Raw genomic sequence first — 25893 nt, forward strand, 5'->3', positions numbered from 1 at the left:
CGTAGGAGTCAGGATCTTTTGGCATTAGAAATGCGAATCACCTGAGTCTACGGCATGTCCGAACAAGCGTAAAGTAACTTGTTACTTCATGCTGTCAGAACCGACAACATGTTATTAGTAATTAGGCAACAATGCTTTTACTACACATATAAAAACGATCTAAAACAAAAGTATCTTTGCTAAATCCTTAACTATATGGATTCGCTAGCAACGAGCGCTATTTCAACTCTGCTGTGTTTCAACTCACCTCAGTTTCCCGTACTAGTTTCCTGCTTTTCACTGTACGATATTTTTGTTTCTTTTTAAACGAGTCGCTATATTATATCGGTCTTCATCGGTTGTGCTTGTTTATTGGTGGTGCTGGCTGTTGGTTTGGAAGCATTAGGCGCAATCGATGTTACTTCGCTGTTGATACTGACAGTTTACTACACAATACAACACGCATAAGCTATTGGTTGGCTATCATATTGTGATTTAGTAGGTTTAGTAGAAGGCTGTTTGATGATGTTGATTATAGTAAGTCAGTTTTTCTTAGGGGTTTCTACGCATGGATATCTGGATACACTGAAGTTTTTTTTATGCGGGGGATACGTACCGCATAAAAAACCCGCATAAAAAAACTGTATAACATTGATAATCCGCATAAAAAACCGCATATCTTTGAAAATCCGCATAAAAAACCGCTTAATTTTGAAAATCCGTATAAAAAACACATAAGGTTTAAAATATTTTTCAATATTAAGAGCCATAGTAGTCAAGGAACAGCAAGGATTTGAACTAAGAAAGTGTAGAAAAGCTTGGAGTAGGGCCATATAAGCAAGCTTAGAGTTTCACAGCTACTTAACTCTTTGTCTTCTGCAACGCAGGAGTCAGGATCTTTTGGCATTAAATGCGAATCACCTGAGTCTGCGGTATGTCCGGACAAGCGTACAGTCAAAGTGACTACCCGGAATCGCAGGACTGACCTCGGCACCTAACCGACCAGCATCGAAATAGCGATTTCGAGAGAAATTTCAACGTCGGGAAATGTCTCCGTTGGAGTAGACCCGGCCCACCGCCGGGGACTAGTTAGAGTAGATCGGGAAGTAGCACCGGCAAATGGTCGTCGGGGCGCCTGTCAACTGGAAATCACCCTCCACCTAAAATCGCAGGACCGACCTCGCTGCTGGGGAACTCTTCGTCGGGGACTATTCCGAGTAGTCCGAAGCGAATCGCCGGCTTGAATCGTTGGGGTACCAGTGAACAGGACGCAGCGAAATCTAGCACGACCAGCTAGACCTGGAATCAAGTGAAGTGCATTAGCATGCCTCCCCCCGAAGTAGTCCATTGAAATGGAATCCGTGGGATCAGGCTAATGTCGGATTTCTTGGTGGAGTTTAGAGGAGTAGGGTTCAGAGTTATCTTCTCTGTTCAGAGTCCCACACTCTGGCACACGATGGACGAAATCGGTAGTATGGTCTAACTACTGAACGTGGGCTGGGTCGGCGCTTTACCACCAAGAAAAAAATACACACACACACACACACATAGAGACTTTTTTCCGGTCTCGCTGAACTGAGTCAAATGGTATAAAATATTCGGCCCTGCGAGCCTCGACAAAAAAGTCAAAATTCCTACCGATTACATAACCTTTATTATGAGAAAGGTAAAACGGTTTTCAGTCACTTTCTTTTTGCCTTTCTCATATAGAAAGGTTATGCAATCACTCTGAAAAACGTCAACCTAATTCCGGCCCGGAGGGCCGAGTGTCATATCCCATTCGACTCAGTTCGTCGAGATCGGAAAAAGTCTGTATGTGTGTGTGTATGTATGTATGTGTGTGTATGTGTGTGTATGTGTGTGTGTATGTATGTGCGTATGTGTCAAATAATGTCACTCATTTTTCTCAGAGATGGCTGGACCGATTTGCCCAAACTTAGTCTCAAATGAAAGGTGCAACCTTCCCATCGGCTGCTATTGAATTTTGGATCGATCGGAATTCTGGTTCCGGAATTACGGGTTTCAGAGTGCGGCCACACAGAAATTTCTCATATAAACTATAGGAAAAATTAAAAATAGAATTTTTATTTTTGATGCTCAATGTGTTCAAGGTGCATGAAACGTCGAGATTTGATGCAAACTCGAAAAAAAATTTGACGACGATTCACTTTTTTGGATTTTGGCACATTTTTGCCTTTCTCATATAGAAAGGTTATGCAATCACTCTGAAAAACGTCAACCTAATCCCGGCCCGGAGGGCCGAGTGTCATATCCCATTCGACTCAGTTCGTCGAGATCGGAAAAAGTCTGTATGTGTGTGTATGTATGTATGTGTGTGTATGTGTGTGTATGTGTGTGTGTGTATGTATGTGCGTATGTGTCAAATAATGTCACTCATTTTTCTCAGAGATGGCTGGACCGATTTGCCCAAACTTAGTCTCAAATGAAAGGTGCAACCTTCCCATCGGCTGCTATTGAATTTTGGATCGATCGGAATTCTGGTTCTGGAATTACGGGTTTCAGAGTGCGGCCACACAGAAATTTCTCATATAAACTATAGGAAAAATTAAAAATAGAATTTTTATTTTTGATGCTAAATGTGTTCAAGGTGCATGAAACGTCGAGATTTGATGCAAACTCGAAAAAAAATTTGACGACGATTCACTTTTTTGGATTTTGGCACATTTTTGCCTTTCTCATATAGAAAGGTTATGCAATCACTCTGAAAAACGTCAACATAATCCCGGCCCGGAGGGCCGAGTGTCATATCCCATTCGACTCAGTTCGTCGAGATCGGAAAAAGTCTGTATGTGTGTGTGTATGTATGTATGTGTGTATGTGTGTGTATGTGTGTGTATGTGTGTGTATGTGTGTGTGTATGTATGTATGTGCGTATGTGTCAAATAATGTCACTCATTTTTCTCAGAGATGGCTGGACCGATTTGCCCAAACTTAGTCTCAAATGAAAGGTGCAACCTTCCCATCGGCTGCTATTGAATTTTGGATCGATCGGAATTCTGGTTCCGGAATTACGGGTTTCAGAGTGCGGCCACACAGAAATTTCTCATATAAACTATAGGAAAAATTAAAAATAGAATTTTTATTTTTGATGCTAAATGTGTTCAAGGTGCATGAAACGTCGAGATTTGATGCAAACTCGAAAAAAAATTTGACGACGATTCACTTTTTTGGATTTTGGCACATTTTTGCCTTTCTCATATAGAAAGGTTATGCAATCACTCTGAAAAATGTCAACCTAATTTTTTTTTCGACTCGCATAGGGTTTCTGGATTTTAACAGGGGCGTAGTTGATGGATTACGGAGAGGGGTTACACCCCCCCTCTACTGTTCGTTCCCCTCCTTTAAAAATCTCCTTAAATCACCCCTCCGGCCACCACCCCATCCAGCCCTCATACCCCTCCCTTTCAACCCCATCATCTTTAAACCACCACTATATCACAAAGCATACCAATTTAAGCTGGGGAGTCGTTCGTTCATGGGACTTTCGCCCTCTTCACATACCCACCCCCGCATGACAAAATGAGTTAGCAAGCAGATAACATTGATCTAATGCTGATTAGGCACGTAGCTCATCAAGTTCGTGACTGGCATGCCATTGTGTATAAGTGCAATGTGTACTAAGAATGTAATGGACATTTCCACGATTATGTTGAACATAAAAAGCCTCCGTGCCATAGTTTAGAGAAATGAGAAAGGCACAATTGCACCGCTAGGTGGATTAAAACAGGTTTTTATTTTCACTGTTATCATGAATGTTCCCCATATCCTTAACCCAAAGACTAGTAATTATTAATCTAAAATAAAAATATGACCATTTTATGTTTTTTGTTTGCGCATGTGCATTTACGAGGATCTATCTTTCGATAAAATTCGCTTCAGGTGATGCCTCTAAAAACTAAAAGGAGGCTGCATAAAAAGAATCGAATAACTTTGAAAATCCGCATAAAAAACCTCATAATTTTGAAAATCCGCATAAAAAAATTCGCATAAAAAACCGCATAAATAAAAAACCGCATAAAAAATAACTCAGTCTATATAGCTTAGGGATCTGACCGAGGTATGTGCTCAGCGTTTCTTCTCTAGTTTGGTTTCCAAAGTCAGATAGAAACGAATAGGTTCGATCTGCCGCATTTTCATCGCCCGAACGCCGTTGCTAATGCTAGCAAAATGTTTCTCCAAGCATCCTTCGTAATGCATTCGACTTCTCAGTATATTGACTTGTATTTTTAAATTAAACCTGAACTAATGCGTTGTAATAAGTCGACTAGACGCACCTCGATTTTATCGTCATCCATAGGGATGACAACCGCCCCGAGATTTAGGGAATTTCGGATCACATACGCCCGCAAGCGATCCTGAAAATCTTTATAAAAAGTCAACTGTGACAAAATGTTCTACACTGGCATATCAAATCTCGATGGGTTCAATGACATCGATATCGTCAATTAAAATATCACCATTTCCTTCAATCTCAATAATCCTGCTGATATTCTATATATTCTGCTGCTATATTCATAGGATCATCGCCATTTTGCCAACAGATCACTAGTTTATCATTTCGAACAGCCTTAGCTCTATAGAGACTCACCGTTCGATACAGCCTAGAAAGCACTCTCCGTATTTCCTTCGGCGTGCTTTATCTCAAAAGTCTTACAAGATAGCCATAATACGAGCCCCTTCTCATTGCTCAATTTCAGATAATAAAAAGAGGGACGCTTTAGTTAATTCACGATAGATGCGCATCTGTTGCGAATGAGGCTTATGTAGAGAAATCTATTCGCTTGTGGCGAGGGCTATCACGACATCGAGCACGTTGTCTAGTCATGTTCCGAGTATTGTGAGGCCAGATCTCAGTTGATGGATTTCCTTCGGGTCTGAAATAGGGTAATGAGCCTATTTTCTCCATGTTTCTATTAACACGCTAACGATTTGAAGCCGTTGGTTAGAGCAGCGTCTGCCATTTATATGGGTTCCATCGATGAGGCACCCTCCCTAATATGGTGAAAATAGACACTTTACCCTACATATTTATATTTTTCGTCTCTTATATTCCATGAACTGCCGTGCCGATCACGTCCGTCTTCATTTTCACCACTGTGTCTGCATTAACTGAGTTAGAAGCGGGACCCGGCCCCTTTTGAAGCACTTCCTGCGATTCCGAGGAAACTTTAATTGATGTCGCCGATCTTCGATTTGCGAAAAGCTACAAGTCTTATTATTTCTGTCATCGTTGTCGTCCTCTCACTGTTGTATCACACTGGCGTAAAAATGCGTTTACATGAATTATCTACAGTATTACAAATACTTATCACATCAATTGAGGCATTTCAAATGTCAATTTGACAGATTTTGAATTGATTAAAAGCTTAAGAGTGTTTATCAAAAATGCGGTCAAAATTATACTGAATCTTTGTGTGGTTCAAAAAAGCATTCCATGTTAAAGGTTTAAACTTTTTTGTCGTGACTAACTACTCACCTTTCACTATAGGGGCCCCTTTTTCAAAATTGACCATGGAAAGTCGTGTAAGGTTTGGAACGTTTATATCTTTCGTTGGAATGCATGGAATTAATCAATTTCCTCGCCATTTTGTCGAAAATATATTCAGCAATGTGGTATTAAAATTTGGAGTATGTATAAGATGCATTAATAACGAAAAACCTGTGTTTTGAAAAATCTGCGAAAACTACTTTTCCAGCTCATTTCGGTCAGAGCCGTCAATATGGTGCACCAGCCACACACTTAGGTAATTAAAAGTTTGAGATATAGGTCCGCTACAGATTAGTTTCCATTGCCATTTGTATTTGGCTGCTTGGAAGGAACGGAGGGCTGAACAGGACTGAGAAGGAAATATTTGTGAGGTGTACTGGGCTGGTGGATTAATCAGTTTGTTTCGTTACGTGCTGCCAGCAGAGGCTATCATTTTCATTTTCGCTGGGTGGAAAGAAGCATACATATGGAACAACCCGATTTTAAAACACGTGACATAAGCTTGTTCCTCATTAGTTCCCGCTAATTTCATGCACCGAGCCACAAATTTTGAGCAGAAAGATTTATGATTTTCGTCAGTTTCTACTAGTCAACGTTGTCAGATGGCAGAAGACTACAATTCAACATCGGGAGAGAAGGTAATTTTTAAGATTTGGCCGGCTCCATAGACTTACTGTAATAATTAGAGTGAGCAGCTTGCTAGTAATGAGGATCTTTTGCTTCTTCAAATATCATTTTTATTTCCGACGGGTCAAAATTGGCCTTCACACATGAAAAAAAAACAATTTTGAATCATCTGACTGAAGCTCATTCCTGTTTGGTTCCCGCTAATTACATGCACCGAGCCGAAAATCTTGGACAGTTTACGTTCGAAGCTCCACCTCTTTGACGAAGGAAATAAACTGATTTCATTCGATGGCCAGCCAAAATGGCTTCGAACTTAAACTGAACAGAGTGCAAAACCGGGAGTCATATGCCAGTGCCGACATAATTCGTGTGTAACATTCGTACTAGTTACACCTTACATACGCTCACTATGTCTGGATGCGATAAAGGATGAAAATTGAAGGGAAAACTAAAATCTACCGTCTGCTAAGGCAGGGCTACTACACCAGAGCTAGAAAAAAAATTATTCATTTATAGACAATAGCGGTTCATTTTTCAAACATTTCCCAAATTGTTTCAAGTCCATTGAAAAATCAGTCTCTGAGATATCTTGCCAAGCAGTTGCAAAAACACGTCTTTTGGGAATCCTGCGGAGGCGATTTATAGGGAACAAGGTGCAGCCATGTTTAAAGCTCCCGGAAAACTGTAGTAATGTGTATTCCGTTAAAACCTTTTAGGACCATACATTTGCAATATATTTTAGAGTAGAAAATGCAAAAAAATCGATATTTTAAACTATCCCGTTAAGCGGGCGTCTGGTGTAGCGGGCAAAAAAATCGACTTCTTTTTTATCCATTTATTTATTAGTACTGAACCTCTAGGATAGACTCCCGCAATCTCGGTGGCCGCGCGGAACTTCTTTTGTTTTAAACAGCCATACGTATTTGCTTGGATTCAATTTGATGTGGGACACCCTTTAACAGCATGTTTCTCGAAACCGCGTTTTCTAAATTGGCGAACACGATAACTCAAAAACTAATCAACGAATTGACTTGATTTGTTTTATGAGAATACACAATATGTGTAGCCTGTCAATGAACCACAGAAAACTGAAGTGAAGAAAAGTGAGCGAATTTTACAGTAAAAAATAAGATTTTTCGGTTTTCATGAAGCCATTTTCCGAAACTCGAACTTTTTTCTATATTTTTTGATTCATCGGCTAACTACAAGACTAAACTTTACAAATCTCCTATTATATATCTCCTCCTAATTTCCTATGTCAGACAATTTTATCGAGTGTTATCGTGTTCGCCACGGCGCTACTCGACGTGGAAATGGTTGGACGTCTACTCTTGGAACGCTCGTATGTGTGGCTCTGCGTGACTGAAAATATTTTTTTCGTGCAAAATGAATGTATAAATAAATTTTAACACTACACCCAGGATTCATTGTTGCCTTGTCTTCAAAATCGAAAACAAAATAACTTTTGGTTTGAGCACTTTTCACCAGACTCAAGTAGCACATATGGGATCAAAATTCCCCTTTAAAAACGCTACGTAGCATGACATGACCCCCTGTACATCATCACTAAATACAAAGCTCCCCCTCCCCCATATAATGCTACGTCATTTATGGATGGTCCCTATCTGCATTACTCTTTTCTATACTTTTTCTGCTTGTCGACATTACATCTGCATATTTCAGCACAGGATTTTCCCCGGTCGAGATAAAGAAGCATGATGAAGTAGGGTGTTCTGCTAGATTGTGTAATTCTTTTTAGCAATTCAGAAGTTACGATTACTGTAGGCAGTACGCTAGTTCCGCTCCTCTATTCACTATTTGGGAAAGACGTGCTCTTCGTTCTAAGGCATGGAAGAAAGCTGTTTTGTGATGACTTGAAAATTTCCGATACTATCCTTATCTTTTAACCCACCTCTTCCCCAATCCATTCCTATTAAGAAAATGATGAGAAGCCATCAAATCTCCGTGCAACGTGGGGAACGTGCCATTTGTGCTGTGTGCTGATTCCCGGTTCAATCAACATATTTCACAATTTTTCGAAAACATTTGGGTACCTACCTACCTATTGAAAATACTTCTTGAAAACTAATATGATAATAATAAGATTATTTGAACGGCATAATTTCGATCTTTCCTGTACGCCAAATTATTTTGTGGCAAGCGGGAGTGGGAGCTAAGCGTCCAAGGATATTGCTATCTTGGTTTGGTATTTCAATCAAATCTCTAGAAAAACATCCGATCGACTAAAATGCTTATAGTTGATATACAAGCTCAAAGTGTCCTATGTACTTTAATTTAGAAACTCGCTCGAACCGACAAAAATTACGTTAAAAAATTTAACGTGAGAACCCTGAACGAAAATAATTTCCAAGGATAGGGATGCGTTAAGATTTTCCAGTGCCATTCCCAACGGTGCTTTCCAACAAAAGTAGCACAGCTTATCACGGCTAGCGGAGAACCTCGCACGGAACCGTGTTGTCGTCGCTGAGGGGATCGTTTTGCAGCATTACAACTCTAGAGGGTGCAATTATTTCAACTGTCTTGTCTGTTGAATTGGTTCTCGTGACGCCTCGGGATGCAGCGAGTGCGGGTGTACTTTTATCTTTTCTGTACTGCACTTTTTTTATAACCAACATCCCCCCCCCCATTCCCGTTCCACCGCTATCTAATCCTTCCACGCATTGCAAGGTTGTGAAAGCACCGTGATGAAGAGGAAGACCATTGCTCTCGAGTGGAAATACATGTGCCAACGTGTGCAACAAAAAAATGCTAGCAGCATGTAATGAAATTTATAGAAAGTACGGTGGCGCACATGTCAGATCCTTTCAGAAGCAATAACGGCTACACGAGCAATCCCAAGAACGCTTGGCGGTGGGTAGGAAGGGAAAATCTGTTCCCCCGGTGGCGTTTTACAGGATTATTTGACTTTAATGAGATATAAAAACGTGATCTGGAACGGATATGAATCAGGGATTATTTGATGGATAAAAGATAATGTTTATTGAATCACGAAACAGGTGGTGTGATTGGTTTTATCTAGAAATTGAAGAGGGAAATATCGGTTTATGCAACAGCCACTAACTGAGCGTAGGAAATGCGTTTGCTAAAAGAGACTCAGTACTTCATTTACATCATATTATACTTCACTGATTATTAGTGCACATTTAAAAACTAATTGTGATACATTTCCGCAAATATCATAGGATGGACGTACCATATCTACAACACCAATCAATCATTTAAAAACTCCATAATGTGTTAATCCCATATCTATTTGGTGAATTTTGTTTTTTTGCCCAAACATGTCGTACGTGACGGATGCTACACTTCTTGAAAACGTGCAAGCATCACGCAGCAGTACATTCCCCTGAGTACCGTTTGTTCCGATCATTATCCTAATGTTTCTTTACTACCGCACTCATTTTCCGGTGACAAAGTTGCCGGTCCTTCAACGTAGCACAGAAAAAAATGATAGGTCAAACCTTTAGGACATAAACTGAATAGACTGAACTGAACACCCTTTAGAGAATGTGCCCGTTGGTGTATGAACATGTAGTCAGCTCCCTGAAAACTGTAACACTTTTTACGATGACACTATGCTCCTCGTACTACTAAAACGTTTACGATGCGGCACTATTTTTAGTGGTTGTGTTTTACGGTACATCGTGGGTTCTGGGCGGTATCGTAAGTTTATGTTAAGGTGATTGTCTCGCGTTATGGATAAAACAAAAATCTAAATTCAAAACAAAGGACTTTGACGAAGCACAAGAATGTGTGCAATCTGGAGCTAATGTAGAAGACGGATTGTGAGCACATGGATGCTTGAATTTTGCAATGCGTTTTTCTATACCTATTTCAATGGTTGCCAACATATTTCGAAACCTAATCAACTGATTACGCACATGTTTTCAGTAATACTCCATAGTTTTTGCCTTTCTCATATAGAAATGTTATGCAATCACTCTGAACATGAATAACGTAATCCCGGCCCGGAGGACCAGGTGTCATATACCATTCGATTTAGTTCGTCGAGATCAGAAAATATCTGTCTGTGTGTGTATGTATGTGTGTATGTGGAAAAAATGTCACCTCTGTTTCCCAGAGATGGCTGGACCGATTTGCACAAACTTAGGTGCAACCTTCCCATCGGCTGCTATTGATTTTTTTATTGATTGGAATTCCGGTTCCGGAGTTACGGGTTGAACAGTGCGGCCACACAGCAAATTACCATATAAACTGAACTGAAAAATGCTCTGAGAGGGGAGTAAATGCAAATTTCAAAATCGAATTTGTATTTTTGATGCCAAATGTCTTTAAAATGCATGAAACGTCGGGATTTGATATAAAAAAGAAAAAAAAATTTTTGACAATATTTGATTTTTTTGGACTTTGGCACATTTTTGTCTTCCTCATATAGAAAGGTTATGCAATCACTCTGAACATGACCAAATTAATCCCAGGCCGGAGGGTCAAAAATTTTTTCGGGTTATGCGGCGAAGGATTGCACCACCCCTCTCTCCACACATTTCACAACACCCTCCCCTAAACACCCCCCCCCCCCTCAAGTTCATCGCCCCATCAAAGCTCTTCAACAGATATCCCTCAAACGAGCACCTCATTCACCCTCTTCAGACCAACCCCTCTCTCGTCCCAATCACCTTGACCCAGTAGGCATACCAAGATAGGCTGGGGGTGGTTCGGTTGTGGGTTATTCATCCCATTCACACACACCCCCTCATGATAAAATAAGTTAGCCGAAAGACGACATTGAGTTAATGCTGATGAAGCTAATTAAAAATTATCTATTTTCGTTTCAAGTTGGGGCGGATTCAGAATAAAATTTGCTATTGGGTTTTAAAATTTCGATTTCGAAATGAACACATTACGTAATACGCAATAACCGCATTTATTAAAAACCAATGAAAAATTTGATTTGAAATTATTTTGAAACTACTTCAAAATTGAAACTAGTTTAAAATTTCTTAACAAGTTGAAAATGTTCGGCGGGTTCCTGATCCCCGAACCCTCCTCCTGGGTCTGATTATGGTTTCAAGTGTTTCAGCGTCGACACATAGCATCTCAAGTTCGTGGCTGTCGATCCATTGTATGTATGTGAATATTCAATATACATTTCCACCATTATATTGAACATAACCACTTAGGGCATTGCAAAAAAATTTTTTTTTTGAATTCTCGAAGGCCCCCCCTCTCATATTGTGACAAATGTCAAAGTAAGCTCAGATGCCAAATTTCACATCATTTGGACAATTTTAGACCCCCGCCCACCTCGCTTGAAATTTTTTGAAATTGGTACTATGGGAAAATATAGAGGAAAAATACATTAAATGCAATAACTTTTGAAGTAGCAATCAGAAAATTAAAATTTATACCTCTTTTGGAAGGAAATAATCTTAGTATTTGAATGGAGATATATTTATTTCTAGAAAAATACGGGAAAGTGGGGTACTGGGTCATTTTGGCCCCAAAATCCCCTATTTTTAATGATTTTTCTGCTCCGTGATGCAAATCATACATATTTTGTAGTTTTTTTAATGTGAAAAAATCTCAGAAATCGAACGGAACCCTTCTGACCTTAGTCCGAATACGAGAAGTTGGGGTTAAATGTCCTTTTGTCATTCATATTAAACTTCATCATTTTCTTGTGAATATATCTCTATTATTCTTCACTCAATTTTCATAAACTATACTTTGTTGAACTTGGAAAATCCTTAGGATTATAACAAAAATAGATTCGTTACCGGTAAAATTCAGGAACATCAAATTATCTGACATATAGTTTCGATTTCACATTTTTATCATAAAATCGCACATATTAACTCCATTTAACAACAAAATTCTTATTTAATTTACTACTTTTAGTGTAAAATATGCTTAGGGATCACATGAGAAAAGTTTCACTCCTAGAAAAATAGGGGAAGTTGAGGTATTAGGACAAATAATGAAAAAAATGAGATTTGTAGAGTAAATATCAAAAAGTTTGATGTTTCTGAATTTTACCTTTAACGTTTTTATTTTTGTTTTATTCCTCAGAATTTTACACGTTCAATAAGATACATTTTATGAAGATTGATTGAAGAATAATAGAGATATATGCATGAGAAAATGATAAAATTTAATATGACTGACAAAAAGCCCTATAACCCCAACTTCTCGTATTCGGACTAAGGTCAAAAGGGTTCCGTTCGATTTCTGAGATTTTTTCACATTAGAAAAACTACAAAATATGTATGATTTGCATCACGGAGCAGAAATATCATTAAAAATAGGGGATTTTGGGGCCAAAATGACCCAGTACCCCACTTTCCCGTATTTTTCTAGAAATAAATATATTCCATTCAAATACTAAGATTATTTTCTTCCAAAAGAGGTATAAATTTTAATTTTCTGATTGCTACTTCAAAAGTTATTGCATTTAATGTATTTTTCCTCCATATTTTCCCATAGTACCAATTTCAAAAAATTTCAAGCGAGGTGGGCGGGGGTCTAAAATTGTCCAAATGATGTGAAATTTGGCATCTGAGCTTACTTTGACATTTGTCACAATATGAGAGGGGGGGCCTTTGAGAATTCAAAAAAAATTTTTTTTTGCAATGCCCTAATAACCAGCCATGGAATCATAGTTTGGACAAAAGAGAAAGGCACAATTGCACCACTAGGTGGATTAAAACAGGTTTTTTATTTTATTTTTATTTCGATTATAGAGATTTTAACCTTAAGTTAATTCGCCTCTTCGGGTTAGAAAAATTTCTAACTTTATGTGCGTGGTTGAGATTCGAGTTCAGGAGAGCTGCGTACAAGGCAATCGATTTACCAACTATGATATGCCCACTCCCGCTTTATAGTTTCTTTTTAAGTTATATTGAATTGTAAAAATATATTTCAAAAACCACCATAAATGTAATACTAAATATTTTGACTTTTTTCATCCTTGTTCTGACTACAGCATCAAGCATCTCAACTAAAATATACTAAAATGAAACCACCGAAATATTCTGAACTGCCACACAATAAATAGGGGAGCCCGGGGCTAGTTGGCGGTTGGGGTAAGTTGGCGGAACCCCCTTTTCTCCTTTTCTATTAGATATAAAGCGCTGTCTCTCGTTGTGTACCTCATGTAATGTGAAACGCATAATCCAATGTGTTTTTGTTGCGAAATATCATGTTTTGTAGAAGCTGTGGGCGATATTGTGTTTTTGAGCATACTTTGTAAATTTTCTTAATTTTAATTTTTTTTTTCCTTTTTTATTTCGACTATGTTAGTCACATTTTCTTTTTTACGTTTTAACGACATTCAATTAGCTAGAGATTACTGGGTAGGGAAAGTTATGAAACTTAGAGTCATAGTACTCAAGTGAGAGCAAGGATGTGAAGTAAACAGATCGGAAAGCTAGAAGTGGCAGGGTCATTAGAACAGGCTTAATATCGTGCGGGCTTAATTTTTGCCTTCTGATAATGAGGGTCGAGCTTAGGCTGAATAACTACGAATCACCCGAGTTCACTATCATGTGTCCTGATAAAGGTAGACGTATCTATCTTTACCGTGACAACCGGCAATTTTTAACATTTTAAACATTTTGTGTTATTTAAGGTGGTTTCCAATCTATTCACCGATCGATTATATTTTTCGATAGTGCGTGAAAAGAGCTTTCAGCATCCGTATAGATATTATATCTATTCATACACAAAAGTAATTTTTTAAATCCTTTTTTATAAAATATGCGGTTGGGGTAAGTTAACGCACTCGGGGCAAGTTGGCGTTACTATTTATAGTTCAAAAATAGTCATCATATATTTTTATTTCTGGAATTCACTCCAAAGTAAGAGCATTGCAGGGGACAATCATTTCAGCCAATCATCTGAAGAATTTCGAAAATTTGATTTTGAATGTGGAGTACGCGTCGAAGTCAAAATGACGGGGTACTGAGACTGAAATACAATGAAAAGTGTCGAATACTATACAATTTATTGGAAAGACAATCGGCACATTTCATATGGACCACTTATGTAATTATATTTCAATTGGATTGCTTATATTCTGGCAGTCCGCCAACTTACCCCATACATACCGCCAACTTACCCCGAGGCTGGGGTAAGTTGGTGGCTTTTCCGCGTCGCATATCTTTGTCTCTAGAAATGAAGACAACGCATCATACATTTTAATAAAATTCAGTGATGTTGCCAACAGTCTACCCTTTCATGCAACGTATTCTATTTTGCAAGATCTACCAAAATCAAAGCGGTAAAAAATGAAAACACCGCCAACCAGCCCCGGTCTCCCCTAATCGAATAAGCATTAAATAAACAGCTCTCGTATTAATCGTTCGCCTTTTTCATTTATCCAAACTATGATTCATTAGCTGGTTTTGTTCAAAAGAATTGTGGAAATGTCTATTACATTCTTATTTCACTTAGCACGTAGCCCACGACTACCACGAAAGTAGACGCAGAATCACTTTAAACAAGAAAGTAAAGGGGAGACCGGGGCCAGTTTGCAATGTTTTCAGTTTCCATTTTTTTTTTTTGCAAAATAGAACATGTGGCTGTTGCCAACATACCTGAATTTTATCAAAGTGTTTGTTGCATTGTCTTTATTTTTATAGACAAAAACGTGTGACGCAAAAACTCGCCAATTTACCCCGGCCCCGGGGTAAGTTGGCGGTATGTATGAATACGCCAGGAAATGGAGATTCAATTATGTCAAAGGTTTGTGCTGAATGTCTTTTCAATAAAATTGTATATTGGGCGACTATTGCCAATATATTTCAGTCTCAATACCCCTGCATTTTACTTTGACGTGCATTCCATATTCAAAAGCATATTTTCGAAATTCTTCAGGCGATTGGCCGAAGAAAATATCCTCTGCATTGACGAGATACACAAAGTTTTACTTTGGAGTGAATTCCAAAAGTAAAAATATTTGATGCTATATTTGCACTGTAAATAGTAGCGCCAACTTGTCCCGTGTGCGTCACCGCCAAAAAAACTATTTAAAAAAAACTTTAATTCATGGATAGGTTTAATATCTATACGGATACTGAAAGCTCTTTTTGCGTACTATCGAAAAATAAAATCAATTGGGAAGTAGATTTAAAATCATCTTAAGTAACACATTGTGTTTAAAATTTAAAAACACCTTTTTTAATCCACCTAGAGGTGCAATTGTGCCTTTCTCATTTCTACAAACTATGATTTAATAGTTGGTTCGTACAATATAACATTATGGAAATGTCTTTCATTCTTATTACACTTGGTAAGTATATATAAGAGCACCTTTTTGCATTCATCGCGGTATCGGTTTGAATCGGAGTTTTCTATGTGATCGCACTCCACAACCCGTAACTCCGGAGCCGGAAGTCGGATGAAGATGGAATTTAATATCAGTTTCCGGGGACGCAACACCTTTCATTTGAGACTAAGTTGATCAAATCGGTCTAGCCATTTTCGAGAAACCAATATAACCGTTATTCTGAATTTGGTTACTTCAGGATCCGTCGATGGTGGTCAGTGTGGCCAAAGAGACTTTGAATGACTGTTGGTGACCTAGATCTACAAATTCAACAGTTGTGTTTACATTTTGGAAAAAATTTTACCTTTTTACATTCATCGCAGAATTCGTTAGAATCGGGATTTGCTGCGTGATCGTACGTATCACCCTGTAATTCAGGAACCAGAACTAGGATCCACACAAAATTCAACAGCAGCTGATGGACCTTTCATTTAAAATCAAGTTTGTCAAAATCGGTTCAGAAACCGATGTGGACAAATCAACAAATTTTGTTTTGTAACCATACTCTTCAACTCGTAATCCGGAACAAGATGTCGGTTGAAAATGAAATTCAGTAGCAACCTATGGGAATATCACACCTTTCATTTGAATCTTCGTTTGTAAAAATCGGTTCAGCCATCTCCGAGAAACCGATGTGGACATTTTGTTAACAAATCCGCACATACACACACATACATACATACACACATACATACACACAGATATTTTGCGATCTAGGCGAACTGAGTCGAATGTTATATGAGATTCGGCCCTCCGGGCCTCGGTTAGAAAGTCAGTTTTTGGAGCAATTGCATAACCTTTTTATATGCGAAAGGCAAAAGAATAATATTGAATTAGCTTAATCAGCATGAGTTCAATGTTATTTTCATGTGATTGTGTTTTGAAATGCTGGTGGAATGGGCTTGAAAGTGGAGGGAATGGGGGGTTAGCAGAGTGGGAGTGGAGGATGCGTCAGAAATCCTATTATTTCATCCTATTTCGGTATACGGGGTGGATGAAGGAAATGCGAGCGTGAGGGTGGTCCAAGGGGTGGGGAGTGATGACGGAGGGAGGTGTAAGGGCAAGGCGGGGGGAGGTGCGGCGACGCAATACTCAACTGCATATTTTGCCTTCCATTAGAGACTTGGTTTGAGAAAATCAGTTCAGTCATCACCGAAGAACCGATGTGACTTTAATTGTGGAATATGCCCGGAATTCCGGAATCGTCGATAGTGGACAATATATGCAAAGAATGTTTGATTGGCAATCAGTGATCTAGATCTGCGATTAGAAGTAAGTTGGTGACCATTTCAATAGTTTTTAGCCTCTAAGGTATTACGATTGTACCGATTTATATGGGAAAATCCAGTGTATCCTTACTAACACCCCTGTAACTCCGGAAGCAAGAGTCAGAACCGAATGAAATTCAGCAGCAGTCAATGGTATTACTGTATCTTTCATTTGAAATCAAGTTTGTAAAAATCGGTAGAGAATTCGTTGGGGAATGGGTGTGATATTAGCTTAGGAACTTGGAGGGTTCCCCGGGGGCGTCATGAACCGTCATAGGTGGCCAATGTGGTCAAAGCTGCTTTGATTGATCATTAGTGATCCAGACCCGCAAACTAGAGTAATGTTACATCAATTTTAATATGTTTTACATCATTTGAACATCAGTTTATATGGGAATTTGCTGTGTGACCGCACTCTTCAACCCGTAACTCCGGAACCGGAAGTCGGATCAACTAAAATTCAATAGCAGCTTATGGAAGCATTATACCTTTCAGATGAAACTGAGTTTGCGAAAATCGGTTCAGCCATCTCTGAGAAAATTGTGCGAGTTTAAATGACACACACATACATACACACACAGACATTTGCCGATCTCGACGAACTGAATCGAATGGTATACGATACTCGGCCCTCCGGGCCTTGGTTAAAAAGTCGATTTTTACCAATACCGCCATCGGCCGCGTTTGAATGCAAATAATTTGGGGAGCAAAGGAATTTAGGTCCGATGAAGGTGGCCATTGGCGACCGAGAAATTCTTTAAATCTCCCCACGTGTACCAGGACGAGGTTAGGTTAATGCGTGTGCCATTCAAGAATTGCTATGGACAGTAGACTGCTGAAAATTTGTGAAGTTCCTCGTTTTTGTATTACTACGAAAGTTGCCGACTGGTGAAATATACTGCTGGAGCTCCGGATAGTTGCAGAGTATTTCATATTTTTGTTGTGCATCGATTCTAACAATATACAAAGATTGTTGAGCAGTCTGTTCAGTTTCAGTTGTTGTTTGAAGCACACGTCCAATCTTACAGCGTCCAGCCAAAGAGACATCGTCAAGGTTGACTACGAAGACTTTTATTTTCAAATTTATCACATACCTACCATGAAAATCGAACTACTGTGATATTCCCGGCCATCCTTTGCTAATCCACCTTGTTGCGACTAACTTTAAGAAAAGAAGATGCAGTAAAAATTCACCTTCATATTCGACATACTCAGAAAAGATATTCCCTCGAGCAGAAATCGAACCTGTGATCTCACAAACTCAAAATATAATAAATCATTAAATATAATACATTCTGACTACATCTATGTTACTCAGCAATTTATTCTGAATAAAGAATAGCAAGTCACTGCGATGAATATATTCTGATTTATTTAAGATCAAAAGGTCGATGTCGGTGTTGCACTGGCAGTGTTGGAAGAAATAATGAATTTCTGCAATTGGTTTGAACCATAAGTGTTAAAAGCATTATAACTATTTGTTGAAAACTCGTAGCTAGTTACCGTCTTTGGCAAAGCTGTTAACCAAGGCTTGAGCTATAGTTTTATAGAACTGGTTTTTCATATCGAGTGAAATAGCAATCTTTATTATCGTAAATGAAAAATAATTGATTTTGCCATATAAAATCCCATACAAACTTTGAACGCAATGGGAAACAATCAACCGTTCCCAAATTTTGCACAGGCATTTGGAACCACAAAAGGAAGTTAAAAAATGTTGTGCTCGCTAGTTTAAATCATTTAAAAGTTTTCCCATACAACCGCGACATGTACACGGGGAAGGCCACCACGTATTTTTACTTCCTAAAGGTCGGAACGCTCAACCACTTTCGAAAGATCGCGACGTGGGAAACAAAAATGAGTAATTCCAAAAACGTGGTTACTGGCACCGCTTTGTTGACGGCTTAACGAAAGAAACATGGATGGACATCTTTTGAGACATCCAAATGTATTGTCTCTATTTTTTTGTTATTCTCAGCAGCCATCTGTACATTATTTGCCACTGTATCGAGTAGCATCGAACGTTTGGAGCGAAGTTAGCACGGCATAATACGACACCGTTATATAAGTCAACTACCCGGTAACATAAACATCAACATACAAACTCGGTGTGGTACCAATTCGCACCAGAGGCCTACTACAAGACTATCTTCACTCTTATCTTTATGGGAAATCCAAAGCTGCAAAGCTGGAAACTGAAAGAGACCTGAAGGTCTGGTCCCTACTGTTGGATTCCCGAATCGTGATGTCTTGGCAGCCCGACGTTTTCATTGGCCGTTAACAGAAGCCTAGCAATAGATTTAAACATTTGTGGAATTGCTTAAGAAGTATGTTTTTATCGTTTCGCTTACAATGAACTCGGAATAGTGATCCACGTTCCCATAGGACCCTGCTTTGGAATAAAAATTCCGGGGTCCCATAACGATGAGATACAATGTTCTTAGTCAATTTTTTATGTTTCATATTTGGAGTTAGAAAAATCTCTTTAAAAACATATAACACAAAGCAATACCACCAACGCTTAACCGATACGAGTTTGAATGGACACATGATCTTCTCCGGCTCAGTGCGATTGACATCGAAAAGTGTAGCTCAATGGATCAAGGGATCCTTGAAACAGGTAACCCCGTTTAATTGACACGACAAACTCGAATCAATGATCATACCATTGATCTCAACTTTGTGAACGGATATGTATACGCAATAGTCCTTTATAAAGGATTGTCGCCTATAACGTCATTAGTTTGCTTTAGACATAATATTATAATTCTGAGCTTATCTGGGCGCACTTTCCAGATATCTGTCACGGCAGAAATCGGAGTATTTTATGACGAATCTTTTTCGAAATCCATTTCACCTGGCTTTTTAGGAGAGTTTATTTATGCAAGGGCCTAGATGATTTCACAGGTGTACAGTTCAAGATTTGAAATGAGCGACTGTCAAACACGAATTAGCGTTGGTCAGTTTTCAACCATCGGAAATTAATGTAACGGTTGGTGAAAGAACAAATATTGAAATAAACGCAAAACGCGTTTTTTTAAACTCAGCTGAAAGTATGAAATTAAAAAAAAATCCATTAGTATAAAGACTTGTAGTGTCCTTGAACGATTCATTAAAAAGAAAATAGTTTTTTTGCAAACGGGAAAGATTTTGGGAGCATTCATAAATTACGTAACGCTTTTAGGGGGGGAGGGGGTACGACAAGTTGTGACAAGTTGTGACATAAGGGGGAGGGGGTGTTAACTAGATCGTTACGTGACATGTTTTCATCGAAGAAAAAAATTTTTTTTCTTGGAATTTGTTACGTAACAGGGGAGGGGGGGATGGAAAAATTTGTGACACTTTGTTACATAGGGGGAGGGGGGGGGGTCAATTTTGGGCAATTTTTGCGTTACGTAATTTATGAATGGTCCCTTTTCCAAAGCACCAATATTTTTACCTGCAAAATTCGTTTCACGAAAAATTAAAAAAAAATTGCAATCAGTTGAAAACTTTTTCGTCACTGCCAAGATTACATTATATTATTTCGAGAAAACCGCGTTCAAAGTTTTTAGTATAAGGCACGCCCCCATAAGAGTGCAAGATGAAAAACGTTATAACTTTACTTTTACTCTCTATCAAAATTTGGAACTTTCAAAAAGACAAGACAAAAGAAAAAAAATCGATTTTTTTACCGTTCTCGACATATATAACCCCTCAAGTGTGTTTGCTAATACAACACGCAGTTCCAACGAAATTTACTCAATATAATAAGAATATTTCTCAACCATGAACCGCCATTTTGGATTTTAATAAAGCACCACTCACCATTTTCCATCATCTACTCGCCAAGCTGCATATTGCCAATATCGAAAATATTACCCTACCAGATGCTGCAATTTTGAAATATGAAATGGCCCCAAACATCGATTTGCATAATCTACTCGTCGAGCTCAATCTGAAAATACCCTTATTTGTTTAGGTTATCAAAAAATATTGCCGAGAGTCGCCATCTTGCACTTTAAAATGGCATCCAACCTCAATTTTCAGCATCTACTCATCAAACCCGTTCGAAACATGTCCTTATTGTTAGGGTTATCGAGAATATTGCTCAAAAAAGGGAAGTCGTTATTATCAATTCGTCAAGCCCGCTGCAGGAATAACTTGATTCGCGCCACTTTCCTTTTGATTCTTTGCAATGGTTACGCTTGTAGACCTCACGATCTGTGCTCAAAGACGTTCTTGGTAGACTTGTATCATGCGTTGACTATATTAAACTTGATGTCATGAACCTCAGAAGCGAAAATTTTTTCGACGTATTACTTAATACGCTTGTAGATCTCATTTTAATATTGCATGTACATCAATGTACATCAATTGGACTCAGTCTACCTTCTGATCTCGCACAAAGCAAAAACAAAACAAAACGCTACGCTATAGGCACCAGTGAAACAAGCCAACACTCTGTTCTATATTCAGTATTGTATCCTTGCCCCCGACTGCGCAGGGGGGCGCTAAAATCTTTATCTGCTTTGAAAAATAAGTGAGGTTAAGTCATAAAATAAGTGAGGATAGGAGTGTCATTCCCAGGTACATACGACATTTCTGTTTGGAAAGTCGAACTGAAAAATAATGCCAAAATAGACAGCAAAAAGGCGCATAACTGAGACTCTACCAAAGGCGCCAGAGGACTGCGCTACAGTCCTGTTAGTCCAGAATAAACAACGAACAAGACAAAGCGAAAAGCGAAGTTTCATAGGAACAAGGGGAGCGGGAATGTGACCATGGGCAGTAAAGTTAGACACCTTTTTAAAGCTGTAACAAAGATTTTAGAGTAAGCTAGAGGAATTATTATCGAGAAGATAACCCCATGCCGTACCACTTGTCTAAGACCAGGTGTTGTTAGCTTCGGATTTGTGGCAGAGCATTCTCTTGCTGGTATATTTGGCAGACTTTCAAGAGAGAACAAAAATATTGTTGCAAAAAACCATTTGCATGTAACTAGTGCAATACTACAACCGATCAAGCAGACAATCCTTGTCGAAGAAGACGCGTAGTCTCGCCCGGTGCGATTGTCCCTTGAAATCTTCGCTCACTGGAGCAAGGGGATATGAAAACAGCCAATCCCGTCCTTCAGTAGATCCACGCATGCCAGGTTCAAATCGATAACTACACCATCGATCTCAACTTTGTGAGCGGGCATGCGAACGCGTTAGTTTTTCATGAATGTCAGACATTTGGCATAGAAACTAAATTAAAAGCAGCCTTTTCAAACCCCAGTAAAATCAAGAATTTTCCAAGTCTCATAAAGGCTATCTTAAAAAAACAGGGTGGCAGTAGATCTCGACGTTTCATTACATTCTAAGCCCTTTACCATCAAAAATTCGAATTCAATCTTTGAATCTTCTAAGAGACCGTTTATGTTTTTTCACATGTAAAAATGTTTGCACTTTGGCCGTTTTGCGCAACCTCTTAGTCGTGTCCGATTAAGCTACACTTTTGCAAAGATACTTTTTTTCGAGGTACGTGCGGCTATTAAATTTGATGATCACCTGTTTCCCATACATGCTATTTGAACCCAGTCTTCTGAATAGATGCTCCCTCCACCGCCGTAAACTGATTTCATAAATATGCAATTAAAGATTTGTGGTCTAATTTAATAACACCAGAATCAAGACCCCCGTTGTATATGGAAAACTAGGGTTCGTAGTACTGACACTTTTTGGCGAGAACCGGAACCCCGGTACTGACGCCCTCATTACCGGTAGTACTGGTAAAATACCGGTACTCGGTATTTTCTTAAAAAATGCGAAAAATACTCCAGTGTTTAAATAAACGTTCAAAATCTGGACTTTATTGATATACTATTATATTATTATATGCACAGTGGCCTAATACAACAGGTTGCGTCTTGTCTGGTGCCAAGACATTAATGAAAATCACAAATTGGGCCATTCGAAACGATATCGGTCAAATCTAAAATTTCTAGGAACTAAATCGGTGTTCGTTCTTCTTTAGATAACTATTACATAGTAAATCGAATACAGATGTAACCAAAGCCGCAAACTAATTGTATCGACACAATGCGAATAAGGGGAACTAATCCGAGCTTCGCCTATGAAATATTCAAAAAAAAAATTAGATATTCTTCGCTTGTTGTAGGTACCCTCAAATAAGTTTCAAGATCGTTCTAATTATGTTCGAACAAATAGTTTTGGAATATTATAGTTCCAGTACAAGGGGAGTTACTACAAACTTATAAAGCCATCTTGCTGGTCGAAACTTTGAATGAGGCCCTTACATTAAAATGTTTCGCCTAGCGCAAAATATGTCCCTATTAAGTATACTGTGTGGTAGTGATACTTTCCAGTTCGTAAGTTGCGAATTTGCAACTACCCCGATCAGAATGAAATATCAAGATTATAACAGAATGCAATTTTCGTAACATGATGTGTTATAAATAAAATAAAGTTACTTTTATATTGTGTTCCTTGTCCGAAGAACAAAGGAAACTTCTACTATACTATGCCCTAGTAATCTGTCGAGATGAGTGAGTCGCAGAAGCAAGAAGTGATGCACCGGCCAAATTCTGTGATTAGTGGTGATTCGCATAAGACCGAGTATTTGTGATGACGAACATTTTCTGACGGTGAAAATGGAGGCTATACTTACGATAGCCATCTTTATAGAGTTCAACCACCTCAGGTATTCTGCGCTCATAGCGTTCAACAAATTGGATTAGACGAAATAATTGATTTTGAATGATTTAAAGCAATTAAATTTTAATGGTTGTGTGCGACAATGCTGTAATTAAGATCTTCATATAAATGAACGGCGAGAGAATCAATGTTCGGTTACAAGATCGGATACCGCTTACTTACAGATACATATCACATATGGGAGAAATGCAGTACAAAACATAATGCGATAGTACAATTGCACATAGTATTCTTTGCACATATCAAAGGCAAACTAGTACGTTGCAGTTCTGTGAAAAAAACGTCACATTACAATTTGTTTACCGCTGAACACAAACAATTACCAAATATGTCGCAAATGTTTAGGTAATATTGACAACGGCAAAAGCTGCGTCAATATCTCAAAATCTACAGCCAGCACAATCATTGAGGAAACTCACAATCATAAAGGCAACAAGCAAGCATGTTTGCGAACATAAAGGCAGCAACCATGATTATGAAACGGAAGTGTTCAATAGCGAGATAGATATGAACGACCCCCTATACGCAGTTGGCGAGAACAAAATATTTCCCTGCTTCGTAAACAGGTATCTACGTGCAATGGTTAAGAGCTTGCGTGAGATCTGTTGGATAACCAGTAAAACTCATTTTATTATTTTTATTGTTGGGAATAGATATAACTAGATAACAGAACCGCTGTTTCGATTGGCTAAAGCATTGAGCCGAGTTCACTTATGAATTATCTAAAAAATAGTGGAAGAATTTTTAATGGGCGACTGAGTACTAAAACTATCCAAAAGTGAACGCATCATCGCAAGTGATTGTCCCGTTTAACAAAACTCATATGTAATACTCGATATTGGCAACTCTATTTTAAATTTAAATGACAGGTTTTTGAATTGCACCCAATTTGAATTACTGTATTAGGTCTGTGTACTCTGTACTCTTAGTATAAATACTAGACATCACATTCAAGCGTACTAGGCAAAAAAATATTTCAATTTACCGAGAACGATATAGCTGAGGAGACAGTTTTTGCTTTCGCGTCATTTTAACGCATCATCATTTTCATTGGCACTTAATTTCACTTTCATGCAAGGAATTCGTTCCGTTCATGCGAGTTCGCAACACTGTTGCGACTAAAATGTTGTGACTGGTTGAATCTATTAGTCCAACAATTTCGATTTTATGTCTTCAGTATATAGCAGTCTTACGATCTGTTTTTTATTCGTTGTGGACTAGAATGAGAGATGATCAGAAATCACGGAGGAGGAAAAAAGAATCAGCTAATCTAAGAAGACTCAAGAGCACCTCTTCCATCTTTTCTATGCACTCAGAACTCTCAATTCGGTTTGAATAAAATAGCATTTTCGAAAACACATTACGTCTTCGTTATCCGCACAACATTCAACGTTGATTGAAATTATTTCCTAAATGTTGGTAAAACAAACCTGTAATAAAAAAGCATTACAGCTTTCTTCAAGAAGTCATGCATCTCTGCCAATTTTGATGATGATTGTAAAAAAACATGAGTTAATTAAAAACGAAACAATTACTGAGATGATTGTTTGAATTGACTTAGAAAGTGTAACTGTAAGCATCTTCGCATCACGAAAACTGCCGCTGACAAAAAAATTTGCAAAAGATTCACAGAAATCGGATAAATTACAATAATTTAAAACATAGAAATCTGAAAGAAAGTCTCTTCGGCACAGGAGAAACAAGTGCGATGTGTTTTCTTTGATTTGTTGGAAGCAAGCGTGATGCTAAAATGATTTAGCTCCCCCATATTTATAGTTTCGAGTAATTCTAGTAATGTCATCAATGTTACATTCAGTGCTTCGAAATTTCAAAATCATTTAATTATTTCTGCTTATCGAAACTGACATTCAGATTCAACGCCTCGGTCATTAATCAACATTCCAACTGACTGAAATTTCATGCAGAATCGAATGTTTGAGTACAGAGGAAATATAAATTCCTTAACCAACTAAAGCATTCATTTGTTATTAAACCCGAATGCTCTATGTCGGGAGAATGAATGACGAGGGAAATGAACCAAACATTTCACTCATCGCGGCGGGCAGGAATTGAATTTCGGTTCTCTTTCAAGTTCACGCAGGGATGTCAATTTTTTAAGCTCTGGTTACATTTAACAAAATTTACGTAAATTTCAAGATAAAAGTAATCAGGGGATTTCCTTTCGATTAGTGGACAGCCCTATAGTAGATAAAATTTCGGCTAGTTTAGTAAATTAATTCATTGAAACATCTCTTTTGTATTGTCCAAAAATCCATGAATTCCTAAATGAAACCTGAAAGCTTCGTGTGCTCAAATATAATATTTGCTTAATCAAGGTAAATACAGCTATAGTTCTTATTTATGATTTGTAGAGAAATCAGTAGTATTTTTTGTACACCCTTTATATATCAACAAACAAAATTACTGGTCTGTCTTTTACCATAGTTTCAAGGATCTAGTAGAAGAATTGCCTAGAAAAATAAGCCTGTCTAATGATATAAAAAG

This window comes from Topomyia yanbarensis, chromosome 2 (assembly GCF_030247195.1).
Source record: "Topomyia yanbarensis strain Yona2022 chromosome 2, ASM3024719v1, whole genome shotgun sequence".
Taxonomy (NCBI): domain Eukaryota; kingdom Metazoa; phylum Arthropoda; class Insecta; order Diptera; family Culicidae; genus Topomyia; species Topomyia yanbarensis.